This window comes from Momordica charantia, assembly GCF_013281855.1.
Source record: "Momordica charantia cultivar OHB3-1 chromosome 3 unlocalized genomic scaffold, Mcharantia_2.0 BLBB01000003.1, whole genome shotgun sequence".
Lineage (NCBI taxonomy): Eukaryota > Viridiplantae > Streptophyta > Magnoliopsida > Cucurbitales > Cucurbitaceae > Momordica > Momordica charantia.
Window position 1 is genome coordinate 5,675,756 of NW_028275161.1, and position 16,114 is coordinate 5,691,869.

A 16,114-nucleotide genomic window follows, 5' to 3' on the forward strand; every position below is an offset into this window, starting at 1 on the left:
AGTCGTCGTAATGCTAAGGAAAGAAGTCTTCTCCTCATGATTAGTAGGGTGCAGGGAGCTCTAAGGTTGCTGTCAACTCAACTATTGAAAATGAAAATCAGCCATGTTGATTGGCTAGGACCAATCTTCCGCCTGCCCAATTTGCCAACCTACCTGTTCCAATCATGGCGATGGTGTGACCAAGGGAACTGAACAGAAAGCTATCCCTTCGTGCATCCATACATGCTTATCGCTATGCAAGTAGCATTGGGTGACATGCACCCTCGAATGCAAGACATGAAGCAGTCATACCTTAACCACAAGCATACTGAGATGTCAATACCTACTGGCCCTCAATGTCGGCAAGCGAGGAAGCCTGACAATCATTCCTTCATTGACAAGGAAGATAACAACAATGACAGTCGTATCCGCTAGGAGGAAGACATTGCAAACCACTATTGCCTAGAGGGTGATCAAGGTTGCCATGCTCGACGTTGCAAACAATCTACGTGATATGATTAACAACAAAAATATACTATCAGCCTCAAACACTCTAGGTTGAGCAGCTCGACAAGAAGACGTTAGGAACAAACTCAGTAAAAAGATGAAATCCAAGTCATACGAAGCTAACCGCCAAGGTCAAGTTATGTGGGAAGAAATCAACCTTATAAAGAACAAGTTCAACACTAAGGTTGAAGCTTTGAAGAATAAGTACGAGCGTAAGTATGACCACGCTCTTGATGACGGCAAGTGTGGAGAGTCTCTATTTGCCTAGGAAGTCCTTGACGCTCCTATCCCAAGCAATTTTTAGACCCCAACCCTCAATGCCTATGATGGGTCAAGTGATCTGATGGATTACGTCGAAATCTTTGAAGAACTCATGGATTTCTAAGCTGATACGACGCCCTCGTGCTTTTTAGATACCGCTAGCAGGAAATGCTAGATTATGGTATATGTAGTTAGTCCAAGGTCGATCTTGACCTACAACCAGTTGAGGAAGATTTTCATCACTCAGTTTCTCATTGCGACTTCACCTCAAAAAGCTAACGACTCATCTCCTTTCTATTAAGCAGAGGGTCAACGAGACTTTGAACGAATTTGTCAGCTAATTCAAGGAGGAACAAATCAAGGTGTCGCATTGCTTGGACGACACAACTATATGTCATCTTTCATTATATGACTCAAGGACCCATCCCCATCGATATGTTTCAGACCCTTTTTCTAGTCAAGACCTTTGTCAATGGATCCGCAAGATTATCTCAATGTGTAATGTAACTAGTTAATAACTCCATTGCTCAAATAATATCTCACAATACTATGTTTTCTTCTTATAGGTATGGATTTATCATTATAAAAATATTTTTTCACTCTACCAATTGTAGTAGTGCTATCACAATTATTTAAAATTGAAGGTATTAGTTTCTCCCACATTGCAATCTCATATAAACAAATATCTGAACCAACTTACTTCCTCACTAGCTGAAACTAAATTATTTGTTGACAATAATTATTTGTTTTTTATATTTCCAACAAATAGCAGTACTTTCCATGGTAAATACATACCCAGTAGTTGATAAAGAATCATCAGACAAAGTATTCCAGTCAGTATCAGAAAATCGTTCAACAACAGTATGATATTATTTATATAATAAACCATAGTCTTTTGTGCCCAATAAATATTTCATAACACGCTCGATGGCATACATATATAACTAATTAAATATACATTCACAATGCATAATAATTAAACAGCAAAATAGACCGATCTTTTGCTTCCTATAAGAAACGAAACAAAAAAAAATATATATATTCTTCCGACGCCTAGGAGCTACAAGGGTTGCTCTCGGGAAAAAACTGCACGCTGGCAGCCCCTCAGTCTTCTCAGCACAGACAACGCCTAGGCGCCGCCCCCAACACCGAGATGTTGTCTGCTCGGGTTGCACGGGGAACCTCCAATTTTGCTTCAATTTTGTGGCACTCTTTCACAGAAACTCTTTTTTGGGTGTGTTGTCCTAAACTCCTAGTTTGTATTTATGTAAAAACAAATTTATACTCAATAAAGTTATGGTTTCTTGTTCAATCAATTTGCGGTTGAATTTACTTCATTGCATTGTCCAAATCTAATAAATTAAACATCCAAAGTTATTATAATATAATCGGAACAGTATATATACTAGGTATATATTTGATATATCCTCGATATACATGTGGATAATGTCCCGGGAATAACCTAAGGGGTATATAGTATATGGATAAGGCTGGGTACCTTATCCTGGCAACACTATGGATACAGCTCGCTTTGTAAATGTTACAGGCGACCTTATCCGGATAGTTCATGTGAAGACATGTGATTGAGAGTATCTTATACAATGAGTTTGTATATAGTCGGACCGCGAAATAACTATTCTTTAGATGTAACGTCATTGACTAACATATTGCTATTTCATGAGATGACCAGTCAACTCATTATCAATCCTGAGTGAGTTATGGACTCCTACCAATGATGGCTTGTCATTTGATCTGTATGGACGAGAGTGTCCGGAGTCACCGACTCAACATTACTACCATTTTGAGGACGAGATCAAGTGGGGAGATAAGAACATATATACACAAGATGGAATTCACTAGTTCCTGACACTAGGGATGTAGATGTGTGTTCCCTTATATACTGACTCCAGGACTTGAACAAGGTGCCCCACCCTCTCACTGGCCCGAGAGAGACTTCTGGTTATTGGTCGGATTATAACCGGATTGTTCGTTAGAGGAGGAGTGGTATTTAAGGAACAAGATGTAACTCAGGGGTAAAACGATAATTTGACCCAGCTTGAGTTACGAGCACTCGTGAAGGCTTGACTTGCCATTAATGGTCGATATACTTGGACACAGAAATATTATGCAGTGAGAAGAGTGCAGCTGCGGCTCTTTAGTGGAGTGACCCATAATTAACGAATTTGATTAATTCGGTTAATGAGTTTGAGCAATTAATCTCGTATCGTTGGAGTTTCTGATCTGTAGGTCCATTACGGCCCCTTGCTAACTCACAATGGGTAAAATGATGATCAAGAATTATGAAATAATTTGAAATGTTGAAATTATATAAGGGAATGTATATAATGTATATCGGTACATATTATATATATATATATATATATATTGGGTTTTATGTCCTGAAACTCATAGTTTGAAAATGCCAGATATACTTTTATCTTTCAATAAAGTTGGTATTGAAGGTTTTAATCAATAAGTAGTTATTGATCCAATAAAATGTTATTACTAGATCTAAATCCAATAAAATAAAGGATCCTAGACTGTTACATGAGACTCAAACTCTATGTAAGAGACATAAATATGGATCAAGTTTGAGTTAACAGTCTAAATGGTCTATAGTATAGGAATAAGGTTGGGCGACTTATTCTGGGAACACTATGGATGCGGCCCACTTTGTAGCTAGTACAAACGATGTGATTCTAATTCGTTCATGTGAAGACATGCGAGTGGGGGTGTCCCGTGCAAAGAGTTTGCATAAGACCGGACCATGAGATAATCACTTTTACTTTATAACACCGTTTACTGTTTGAAACTGACTATCTCGACTTTGATGGCCTAGGTAACTCGATCTTAATCCTGAGCTAATTATGAACTTCTGTTTACTCGGGATTACCCTTAGATCTGCATGGGTGAGAGCAGCTCAACAGCGCTGGCTCAATAAGCCTCCCATTTCAGGGGTAAGGCCCTGTAGATAGCTAGGGACATAGGGTGCAAGAAGGAATTCACTTCTACCCAATTTTAGGATAGTAGAAAGGTTGTTCTCTTAAGGGCTGAATCCAGGTCTTGAACAATAGGTTTTGAGAGGATTTTTGATTTGATAGTTGGACTACAAATCATTGTTCATTAGAGGATCAGTGGGACTTAAGGAACAAGAGGTAATTACAGGGGTAAAGCGGTATTTTGACTTAGCTATAATTACGAACAACTTGTGAAGGGTCGACTTACCGATCATGGTTATATTAAATGGACATAATATATCTACAGTGAAGAGAGTGCAGCTACGGGCTTTAGTGGAGTGACCCAGTAGTTAACGAATGTTGGTTAACTAGGTTAAAGAGTTTAACCGGTTAATCTCGGATCGTTGGAGCTCATAATCTGTAGGTCCATAAGGTCCCCTGGCTAGCTCATATAGGAATAAACTTGGAATAATTTGAAGGAATAATTTGAATCGTACAAATTAGGTTAATCATATGAGATATGATTAAGTAATTGATATATGATATCAATTTGAGATATTTGGACAAAATATTTAAATAGGATTTAAATATTAAAATTATGAATGTGGATTCATAATCGGAGGCATGGATTTCATCAAACATCGGATTTTGGAAAAAGTCAAATAGTTGACTTTGATCAGAGAAAGTCAAAGGTTGACTGAAGTAGATTAAAATAATGTTTTTAACCAAGTTGGTGGAAAATTCCACTAACTTGTTGAGTGGAACATTTAAATAATCTAAAAAATCCACTTTTTGACACTTAGCCATGCATGCATAAGTGGAATGTGTGTTGTAAGCTTTTGGTGAACTTAGACATGCATTTTGACACTTAGTCATGCCATGCATGAGTGAAACGTGTGTTGTAAGCTTTTTGTAAACTTAGACATGCATTTTGACACTTAGCCATGCCATGCATAAGTGGAATATGTGTTGTAAGCTTTTGGTGAACTTTGACATCCAAGAGTTGCATGTAATTTGCTTATTTAAGAAGGCCTTTGTTCAAACATTAAAGGTCTTGGAACCTTTGGCTATTTTTTCAAAAGAAGCTTACATAACTCTTTTTAGCTCCACTTTTCTCTAAATTCTTCATTCTCTAAAAAGAGTCCCACGACTCTATTCCAAGCCTTGAGAATAGCTAGGAAGATCTCTTGGTGGTCCTTCATTGGAGCTATTTGAAGATTTTTGAAAAGCTACAAAGGTTTGTATTTTTCTCTACTTATCTCTAAGCATCATAATGTATGATCATGCATGTTTAATCGTAGGTTGTATTATGTATCTGGATTGTTATTTCGATTCTTGCTCACTTCCACTGCGCATGTATGTATATTATCCATCAATATATATATATATATATATGTTAGATAAATATTCAAATTTAATACTATATATTATGAGAGAAATTATTTGAATGAGATTCAAATAAAAATCAATATGAATACGATTCATATTAAAACCATAGGATAAAAATAAATAAGATGTACATTACAACTATAGGTTATACAAGGGAAATGCTTTAGAATATGATTTTATGTTGGTCGTAAATAATTAAGTGTTAATTAGTTATTTAATTAATGTATATATATATTATTATTAATTAATTGTTAATATGATTAATTAATTATATATATATATATATTTATTATTATTAATTATTAATTATTAATATTAATATAATTGTTGACAATGAGTTATGGTAGAGGGCCACGTGGTACTCAGACGAACGGTTCGACTTGAAAAGAGCCAGTAGACCTACAACCAAGATACTTGACGCTGGTGCGGTGTCCTGCCTAAAAAACTCTGAGGATCATGTCAATAATCGGAATAGAAATAGGAATAAGACACCGATGGTATAAGTGACAGGTTTTTGTACTTACTTGGTGAAGGTGAAGGTCTCTCATTTTATAGCCTCTGAAGTCGACCGAAATGGACGACGGTTGGAGGTGGTAGGGACGCCGCGAGCTATACGTTTGGTCAAAGAGGAACGCGCTTCCAGTAGGTGCAAAATGGCATCGCCACCTGCAGCTATGAGCATGTCGCCCGTGGCTATGGCATGTGCCTGTCGTACTGACAGCATGTGTTCACACCACGACGGTGTATGGGGGTAACCGCCAGTGGTCTTCTATTTCTTTGGCAGTGTCCACCTGAGGGAGATAACCTCCAGTGGTCCCCACCCTTCGGAGGTAGCAGACGCGTGTCCTGCTCAGGTTTTTCCCATATCAGTTAGCCCTATTTTGGGGCCATGCTAAGTTATCGACTAGTGGGCTGGGCCCAAAAGTGTTTGCAATTGGGCAGGGCACGTATGATCCTCGTCCGTATCTTTATAGATCGGGCAGATGGGCCCACGAGCTCTCGTGGTTGCATTGATCGATCGTCAGCATGAACGGCTGTTTTGATGGAAGGACACGTGCTTGTAGCTGTTTCGTGATCGGTCGTATCTCGTGCGTGGCGCTCGATGCGACAAAGTATGCGGTCGCGATTCCCTATGCCTTGGGATTTGAAACGACGCTTAGAAATCTTTGAAAATCTACTGGCAGGCGGAACGATGATCACTCTTTCTCTACATCTTCGTTTCTTCCACCTTTCACTCGATTGACTGTTTCTTCGATTCTGATGGCTTACCATCCGTTCGTCAGCCATATTCCATCGCAAGCCACAGAGGAAGACCTTTTAAGACTCCGTGCCACGTATCATATCCTTGACTATGTTCTCATGCGTCTTCCGACTGAGGACAAAAGGATAGACACCCCGCCGCTTGGGTGGGTGAGTTTCTTCCAACAAATGTTCTTGAATGGGGTTAGGATTCGTCTCTCTCTCTTTGCTTAGTCTGTCTTAGTTTTTGTCAGTGTTGCTCCAGCATAACTGGCTCCCAAGGCGTGAGGGATTTTGATGGGGCTGGCCATCGTTTACCCGAACTTGAAAGGAGGTGAGAAGATGTCTCTCATGCTATTGTCCACCCTAACCCTTATGAAGTCCATCAGGGGTTTTCACAGGTTCTACAGCCTAAGTTATCATTGTGGGACGCTCTTCAGCATTCCATCTTTGACCAAGAACTGGAAGGATCATTGGTCCCTCGTTGGAGATCGACGGCTGGTCAGTGATGGCTCCGTGGTGGGGTGCGTGGCCAGTTGCTTCAGGGATAACAGTACGTATCTAACGATTCCTCTTTCCCCTGTTTTCATGGCAACCTTCAAACTCTGATTTCTCTTGGCAGTATTTCCGGGAGGGGCCCCTCTTGTTGTGTCTCGATCAGAAAACGTCTTGAAGAAGATTCTGGCCATCCCTATGATCGAGAGGGTCCCTACCCTCCTTATTACGGACGATAGGTTGGCCAATCATCGCCTGGTTAGGGATCACAATGGTCCGACTAGAGGCAATGACAAACGTCTGACCCCTCTCGAGGCTTCAGTAGGTAAAACCGCGAGCCTTTCTTCTTTGTTTAGTTGTGGCTTGCTGAAGTTTGTCGGTACGTCTGTATAAGTTTAGCGAAGCCACCATCTGTTTCTCCTACAAGGCGGGAGTTAGTTATCTGGCCCCTTCTCCAGATTGGGCAGGCTTCATTTGGCGGTTTGGGCAGCAGTAGGAACGCTGCATCAACCAGTGTTGTAGCCCTTGCCTCTCCAAGTCCTTCTACCAGAGTCGGCGGGGAGAGCCCTTCAGTTGAGTTACTTTCTTGCTCGGAGGATTCGGTTCCACTACTTAAGAACCGCCATTTGGTGAGGCTCGGTGGCGCTTCATCTTCGTCTGTCCTCCCTGCTGAGGAATCGGTCTTTTGAGTTATATAGGTTATTGTGCCCAGTTCGAGTGACACAACCTCTCAGGATCCTTCTCTCGTTGACCAAGGATTAGTGCTGGCGGTTAGAGACGCTTCCAGTCCGGGTGAAGAAATAGAGGAGGTTGGGGATGCTACACGTATCGAGGGCGAGGCCTTTGGGGATCTTCCCTCCTACAACCCTCGGTTGGGGGCTTCCCCCCTGAGCAAGAGGAAGACGTTACACGGGTTTGCTTCTATAAACTCAATGAAGTCACTCATTTGAACCATTACCAGCATATGGGTTACATTCTGGAATGTGTCTTGGAGATGGCTCGTCATTCTTTCGATCATGGGCTTATCCCTCAGCCCTTTCATTTTAGACAAGAGCTTCGAGATGGAGCTTTTGATGCTATTCATGAGAGATATCCCTCATTTCCTCTCTTTCTCATGATTCTCGTTCCTCGCTTGATACGCTCTCTCGGTTATTTATATAATCTAGCCAGTCGCTTTCATGCTATATCCCTGGCCTTGCGGGATGAGTTGGAGGTAAGAGGACTCGGGAACAGGAGTACCTAGCTGAGGTGCAATGCCTCAGGATCTGCTGAGTGCGTCTCATCGGTCCACCTTTACTCAAGCCAAGGTTGAGCTTATTAAGTCGGAAAAGCGAATCACTAAAGAGGACTCTACACTCCCCTCACACTCGATAGAGAATAGGGTCAAGCTAGAACTCATTGTACGACTCGTTTATTCATTTTAATTCAATGAAAAATACTTCCATTATGTTTTCGTGCATTTTCTTTCCTTTAATAATGTTCTAAATCAGTTATCAACCTCTTTGTGTAATGCCTTAGTCAAAATGATTTGATTTTCAACACGCTCGGGATTTTGCCCAGATTACGTCTGGCAGTTTTTTGGGTTGGTTTCTAAAAACATCGCTTTACATCTTTTTTCAATTTGGCCAGTGGGATTTTGATTTATAAACTAAAGCCCAACCTTGAGAAGGGTGAGTTATGTAAAATAATAGGAAACCAATATGGGATGCGACCGAGATATAAGCGCATAAAACATGGTTTTAGACATAGGCCCTCTGACCCATAATGCAAATGAGTTGATAAATATTCTCTAGGATTGTAATCACACATAGACATATGATTGTAGGTTATCGTAGCCTGTACAGCAACCAAAAGCGATAGTGAAAGAGTAGAACTCACTTTTCCAAGAAAAGCCAGAATTGTGTTTGGTGCATTTTTCCAACAAAATGTGTTTTCCATGTTTTGCATGAAAATTAAGGTAGGAAGAAAAGAGGTTGAGTTTTATTAAATTGCTTGATAGTTAAAACCCCAATCAACAACGTTTCATCACTATTTACTTCACAAAAAAGAATTGCATATTTGAACCATTCACTTCTTAAAAACTGTTTTGAAAGTAATAAGTCCCTGACGATTCGACCTTGGATTACTCCCAAGTATTACTTGTGATCGTGTGCGCTTGCACGAGTCTCTATTCTTTTTACAGGTAGAGAAAGTCCCAACAACTATTACTTGTGACCGGGGACTTAAGTTTTCAAAATCATTTTCCTTTTAAGTGAAGTGTTTCATATTGTGATTGTTGCATGCCTTTATTCCTTGAGATTAATTATTATGTCTAACCTTAAAGGGCCAATTTTTTTTAGCACGAAGCCTTTCTTGAAGGAGTCCCTAAGGAGGTTGAGGCGAGAATAGAGGTCAAGAAAACAAAAGAAAAGCTGAAAAGAGAAGGAAATGATAATAAATAAGAGGTTATTTGTACTGATCCAACAACAAGCATGAGTGTTTGGAATGAAGTATCAATGTATGCACAATCTTCCAATAGGAAGTAACATGCCAAAAGCTCCTGTTAATCAATTTTGTTGTTTATATTGTGATGATATTTGTCATTCAATTGAATATTGTCCATATAATCCTTCATCCTTCTATTTTCTAGGTCAACCGAGAAACCAACAAGAATTCAACCCTTATTTAAATCTACACAATCAAGATTGGAGGGCTCATTCAAATTTCTTTTGGCGAGAGCATCGACCTTAATGTATCCATCCACATGAGCATGTATTCCCATTAGAATTCTCGATACAGCCTCAGGAAGAGTACAATCAACCATGGGTGCAAGAGCAAAATACCATCTACGAAAATTTCTAGCCTTCAAGAGAAGATGATAGTGACGGGATGTGAATCCCGGAGCGGAAGCGGATCATCGTTCATGATTTTTGAGAAACAAAATCAAACATCTAATAACGAAAATACAAGGGAAAGAACTTTTCTTACCTTTGAAGAACTCTTCTTCAAGTTAATTTCCACCCGAACACCACCACCGAATCTTCTGAGCTATCCTTTTGGGTCTCAAGAACACGCTTGTTGGAGCGTTTCTTTGGAACGAGAGGGACAATTGAGAGAGTGTGAGATGGAGAGAGTATGCTGGGTTTTTCTTGTAGAGGAAGAAAGAAATGTACAAAACTATTCTATACAGTTTAAGCAAATGTGACGTGGGGTAACTTCCCACCAACTTCCCACTCCCCTACAATTTTGCAGGGGAGTTTTTAATTAATAATTAATATAATAATTAATAATTCATTAATTAATTATTAATAAAATAAAATAAAATATTAATTATTAACCTAATTAATAATTAATTAATTAAATCTATTATTAATTAAATAAATAATTAACAATTAATTATTTAAAATTTAATTAAATATCACATATTTAGTTAAACCCATATATTTGAATCTTATTAAAATGCATCTCTCTCGTATAACCTATAGTCGTAATGTACATCTTATGCACATTATTTTTAACCTATAATTTTAATATGAATCTTACTCATGTTAATTTTATTTGAATCTCATTCAAATAATTTCTGTCATAATATATAGTTTTAATTTAGAATTAACTATATATTATAATGTATCAATATACATATATTCCCTTGAGCAATTTAAACAGTTCAAATTCTTCCAAAACCTTAATCCTCGTTTTAGCCGTTATGAGCTAGCAAGTGGACCTAATGGACCTATAGATCAGAAGCTCCAACGATACGAGATTAATCGGTCAAACTGATTGACTGAGTTAATCAACATTCGTTAACTACGGGTCACTCCACTAAAAACCCGCAGTTGCACTCTTCTCACTGCATAATATTTTCGTGTCCACGGATATACGACCATTAATGACAAGTCAATCCTTTACGAGTGCTCGTAACTCAAGTTGGGTCAAATTACCGTTTTACCCCTGAGTTACATCTTACTCCTTAAATACCACTGCTCCTCTAATGAACAACCCGGTAATGGTCTGACCAATAACCGGAAGTCTATCTTGTGAAGTTATGTTCCCAGCTCCCCATTCGGTCTCGTCCCCAAAATGGTAGGAATATTGAGTCGACAATTCGGGCCACTCTCACCCATACAGATCAAAGGACGAGCCCTCATGGGTAGGAGTTCATAACTCACTCAGGATTGAGAATGAGTTGTTTGGTCATCCTATGAAATAGCAATCTGTTAGTCAACGGTGTTACATCTAAAGATTGTCTATTCCGCAGTCTGGTCTTATAAAAACTCATTGTATAGGATACCCCCACTCGCATGTCTCCACACGAACGACCTGGATCGAGTCGACTGTAACATTTACAAAGTGGGCCGTATCCATAGTGTTGCCAAGATAAGGTACTCAGTCAGCCTTACCGTATACTACAGACCGTTTAGGTTATTCACGAGACATTATCCACTCGTATATCAGGGGTATATAAAATATATACCTCGTATATCAGGAGTATATCAAATATATACCTAGTATATCAAATATATACCCAGTATATACACTGTCCCCATTTACAAGAAAATAACCTTGGATGTTTAATTTATTGGATTTTGGACAATGCAATGCTATAAATTCAACAACAAATTTATTGAATAAAATTTTATTGAATACACATTTGTTTCTACATAAATTCAAACTATGAGTTTAAAGCAACACACCCAACAAACTCCCCAGTTGAACTATACTTGAGTGGGGTGTACATTATCATAAGACAAAAGGGAAAATACACTAAACTAGGACATACACTATACCCATTACATTTCTCCCACTTGCCCTAGACTAATCGTACAAAGCTCATATACCTAGACTTTCTAGATAGCCCTCAAACACTTTAGCCGTGAGTGCCTTCGTAAAAGGATCAGCAATGTTGTGCTCCGAAGTGATCTTTGTGACGTCACATCTCCTCGTTGCACTATCTCCCAAATAAGGTGGTACTTCCTTTCGATGTGTTTGCCTCTTTTGTGGCTTCGAGGTTCTTTAGAATTTGCCACAGCACCACTGTTATCACACTAAAGTGTGATGGGCAAGTTCATGTTTAGAACGACTTCCAAATCTGTCAAGAACTTTCTAAGCCAAACCGCCTTTTTTGCTGCTTCTCAAGCTGCAACGTACTCAGCCTCCATGGTGGAGTTAGCGATGCATCCTTGTTTGATGCTTCGCCAAACTACCGCTCCTCCGTTAAGAGTGAATGTCATTACCCCGACGTGGATTTCCTTGAATCCTTGTCTGTTTGGAAGTCAGAGTCAGTGTATCCTGTAAGGATCAAATTCTTAGAGACATACACAAGCTTATAGTCCCTCGTTCTCCTAAGATAGTTGAGGATTCCCTTAACAGCAGTCCAGTGATCATATCCTGGTTGGATTGGTACCTACTGACCATCCCTACTGCATAGCAAATGTCAGGCCTAGTGTACAGCATAACGTACATCAGGTTGCCCACTACTGAAGCATGGGTATACGTCTTATATCCTCAACCTCTTGAGGTGTCTCAGGATATTGTTCCTTAGACAGAAGAATTCCATGCCTGAAGGGTAATAAGCCTTTCTTGTAATTTTGCATCAATTATCGAACAAGTAGCATCTTATCGATATAAGTTGCTTGAGATAAGGGTAACGTTTTGTTCTTGTGATCCCTTAGAATTTGGATGCCAAAAACATACTGAGCTTCTCCCAAACTCTTCATTTGGAACTCAGTCGCTAGCCACTTCCTTATGTCAGTGAGGTATCCTACATTATTCCCAATGAGTTGGATATCATCCACATACAACATCTTCTTGTATACACAAGGTTCATCAACATTTTGGTCAAAACCATAAGATTTGATCGCAATATCCAATCTTATGTTCCAAGATCGAGATGCTTGTTTCAGTCAATATATGGACTGTTTAAGCTGGCAAACCTTTTGCTCTTGACCTTGTGCTATGAACCCTTCTGGTTGAGACATATAAATGCTTTCTTCAAGATTACCATTCAGAAAAGTAGTTTTGACATCTATTTGCCATATCTTATAGTCATAATATGTGGCAATGGACAAAAGTATTCTGATGGACTCAATTATAGCTACAGGGGAGAAGGTTTCTTCATAGTCCACCCCTTCCCTTTGTGTGTAGCCTTTTACCACAAGTCTTGCCTTATAGGTCTGTACCTTTCCTTCGACGTCTCGTTTTCGCTTATAAATCCATTTGCACCCTATGGGTTTTACCCCATCAGGTTGATCTACAAGTTCCCGAACGGAATTGAAGTACATTGACTTTATTTCCAGGTCCATTGCTTTGACCCATTTGTCCTTGTCAGTATCTTCCATTGCCTTTTTGTAGGTCAATGGATCCTCGACGCCATCATCAGGTATGACAACTTCAGTTTCAGTTAAACCCACGTAGCGATCACATTGTGACACAATCCTCCCACTACGTCGAGGCACCCTCAATAGTTGAGGTGGATGTGACTGACGTGATGTACTGGCTTCATCAACAACTCTTGTTGTAGTGCCAGTTTGATTAATAACTCTTGTTGTAGTGCCAGTTTGCTTAATAACTCTTGTTGACGTTTTTGTAGCCTCTTCGGAAATCTCATTAATCACTACCTTACTCCGTGGTTTATGATCTCGAACGTGGTCTTCTTCCAAGAAAGTGGCATTTGTCGATACAAACACTCTGTTTTCTTGAGGATCGAAGAATAGACCACCTCTCGTCTTTTTAGGGTAACCTATGAATAAGCATACTTTTGAACAAGGTTCTAGTTTCTTTGAATTAGTCATGAAAACGTGTACCTGGCATCCCCAAATGCGGAAATGACGTAAACTAGCTTTACGACCATTCCATAGCTCAAAGGGTGTTTCAGAAACACTCTTTGAGGGAACTACGTTCAAAATGTAAACCGCAGTCTCTATTGCGTAACCCCAAAACGAGTTAGGCAACTGAGCATAGCTCATCATTGATCGAACCATGTCTAATAGGGTTCTGTTCCTCATTTCTGATACACCGTTTTGTTGAGGTGTACTAGGGGCTGAGTTGGGACATGACTCCATGTTATATCATATAGTCCTGAAATCTCAAGTCCATATACTCTCCACCCCGATCGGATCGAAGTATTTTAATGGTTTTACCTAATTGATTTTCAACTTCAGTCTTGTACTCATTGAACTTTTCAAAGGCTTCAGACTTATGTTGCATTAGGTATAAATAATCATACCTTGAATAATGATCTATAAAAGATATGAAGTATTCATACCCTCCTCGAGCTTTAACATTCATCAGACCACAAAGGTCTGAATGTATAAGTTCTAAGGGCTCTTTGGCTCTATGACCTTTTCCAGTAAAAGGTCTTTTAGTCATCTTGCCTTCAAGACAAGACTCACATGGTGGTAAAGAATCGTCTTCTAACTCACTTAGAATGCCATTCTTAGCCAACCTCCCAATCCTATTGAGATTAATGTGACCTAATCTTAAGTGTCAAAGATAGGTATTTTCTTTGTGAGAAACTTTTTGCCTTTTATTTTGAGTTATAGCATTTTTAAACAACTCGGTATTTAAAACTACTTTAGTTATGGTTGGTCTTAGCACATATAAGTTGTTTTCAAGCAGAGCAGAACAAATATTAACACTATTTCTTGAAATGAATGCTTCATTTAGATTGAAAGAACTGGAATACAAATGTTCTAACAAACAAGAAACTGAAATTAAGTTTCTTTTAATTTTAGGAACTACGTACACATTATCTAATAATATATATATATTCTTGTTTGTAAACAACTTGAGCTCCCCTACCGCCACAGCTGAGATGACCTCTCTCGTTCCAACCTTGAGAGTCATCTCTCCAGCGTCAAGCTGCCTCCAGAAACTAATTCCCTGAAATGAAGAACAAACGTGATTAGTGGCTACTGAATCCAGTATCCAAGCGGAGTCATCGTTTTCCACTAAACATGTTTCCAAAACAAGTAAATCATATTTACCTTCGTTGGCTTTCTTCTTTTCGGCCAAGTATTTTGGGCAGTTGCGCTTCCAATGCCTGTCCATATTGCTGTGGAAACACTTTCCTTTCTCTGCAACCTTAGCCTAGCCTGTCTTGGCAGCGGCAGCAACGGAGTCAGGTTTAGACCCCTTACCAGCAGCCTTCTTCTTCTTGAAAGTCTTACTTCCAGAAGAAGAGGGAGCAAACTTCGTTCCAGAGAACGAACCTCGGTTGAACCTCTTTGAAGTGGCAACATTTGCCTCCCCTTCTTGTCTCTTACTTTTCATAAGAGACTGGTAGGTTTGCAGCTCGTTTAAGAGCGTGGTAAGAGTGTACTTCAGCTTATTCATAACTAACATTGCTGCAGAATGGTAGGAAACTCTTCGGAAGAGATTTCAGAATGAAGCTGACCTGACTCTGCTCGTCTATGACAGCCTCGTTCGACTCTGCCACGTTGAAGTGGACCATCAGGTTGAGAACGTGTTCTCGCACTGAGGAATCCTCCTTCATGCGGAAGTTGTAAATAAACTTAAGGGCTTCATGTCGAGCCTATAAGGATGGTTGTCCAAACATGCTCTGCAACGAGTCCATGATCTCTTTAGTGGTGACCGTGTCCTCATAATTCTTAGCAAGCACATCAGATATGCTCGCTAAGATGTAGACTTTGGCCTTGTCATTGGCCTTGATCCATCTGTCATAGACGTTGCGCACCGCCACAGTGGCGTTAGGCGTAGGAGCTTGAGGACAATCCTCTTGCAAGACGAACCTAAGATCATCTATCACGAGAATAGTGTTTAGATTCGATTTCTATTGGTTGTGATTCTCGTCGTTAAGTTTTTGCGCGGCTAGGAGTGCAATAATAGAGGTAGACATGCTGAAAGTAAAAACAAACCTATATTAGTTTCATGCATTAGCCTTTAAACCCAATCATGTTTTAGCAAAAGTAATTAAGCACCCTAACAAAAAAGTTTTGCAACGATGCTTCAGTGATTTAGAGCAACAGCCACCGTAGGGCAGACAGGTACTCCTTCGCTGAATATAGACGTTCTAAACTAAATTTTACACCAGAATAACTCTTACTCCTATAATCTTTAGCCATCGTTCATTTGGTCAGGCCATTGCTAACTAGCTTAACAACTCCCCATAAGTATAACCCACCATTTTCAAATCTCAGAGGTCCGCCTCAATAATCCCGCCGTAGGGAAGGAAAATATTGGAGCAAAACCTAAGAGACCCTTATCCATTTCTAGAGTTTGCCTTGGTTTAGCTTCCATACAATTAACCCTCCGCAGGGATGGTCACTCCAGGACAACACGCAGGTCAT

The 16,114-nt window shown here is 39.6% G+C and overlaps 1 long non-coding RNA gene across 1 annotated transcript; it reads left to right on the forward strand.

The window, feature by feature from the left end:
• The first annotated feature begins 4,779 nt into the window (after positions 1-4,779).
• Positions 4,780-10,012, forward strand: LOC111012230 (uncharacterized). Its single transcript, XR_015789902.1, has 3 exons — positions 4,780-4,941; positions 9,167-9,324; positions 9,457-10,012. It is a non-coding gene; the product is annotated as an uncharacterized LOC111012230 (long non-coding RNA).
• The last annotated feature ends 6,102 nt before the right edge of the window (positions 10,013-16,114 follow it).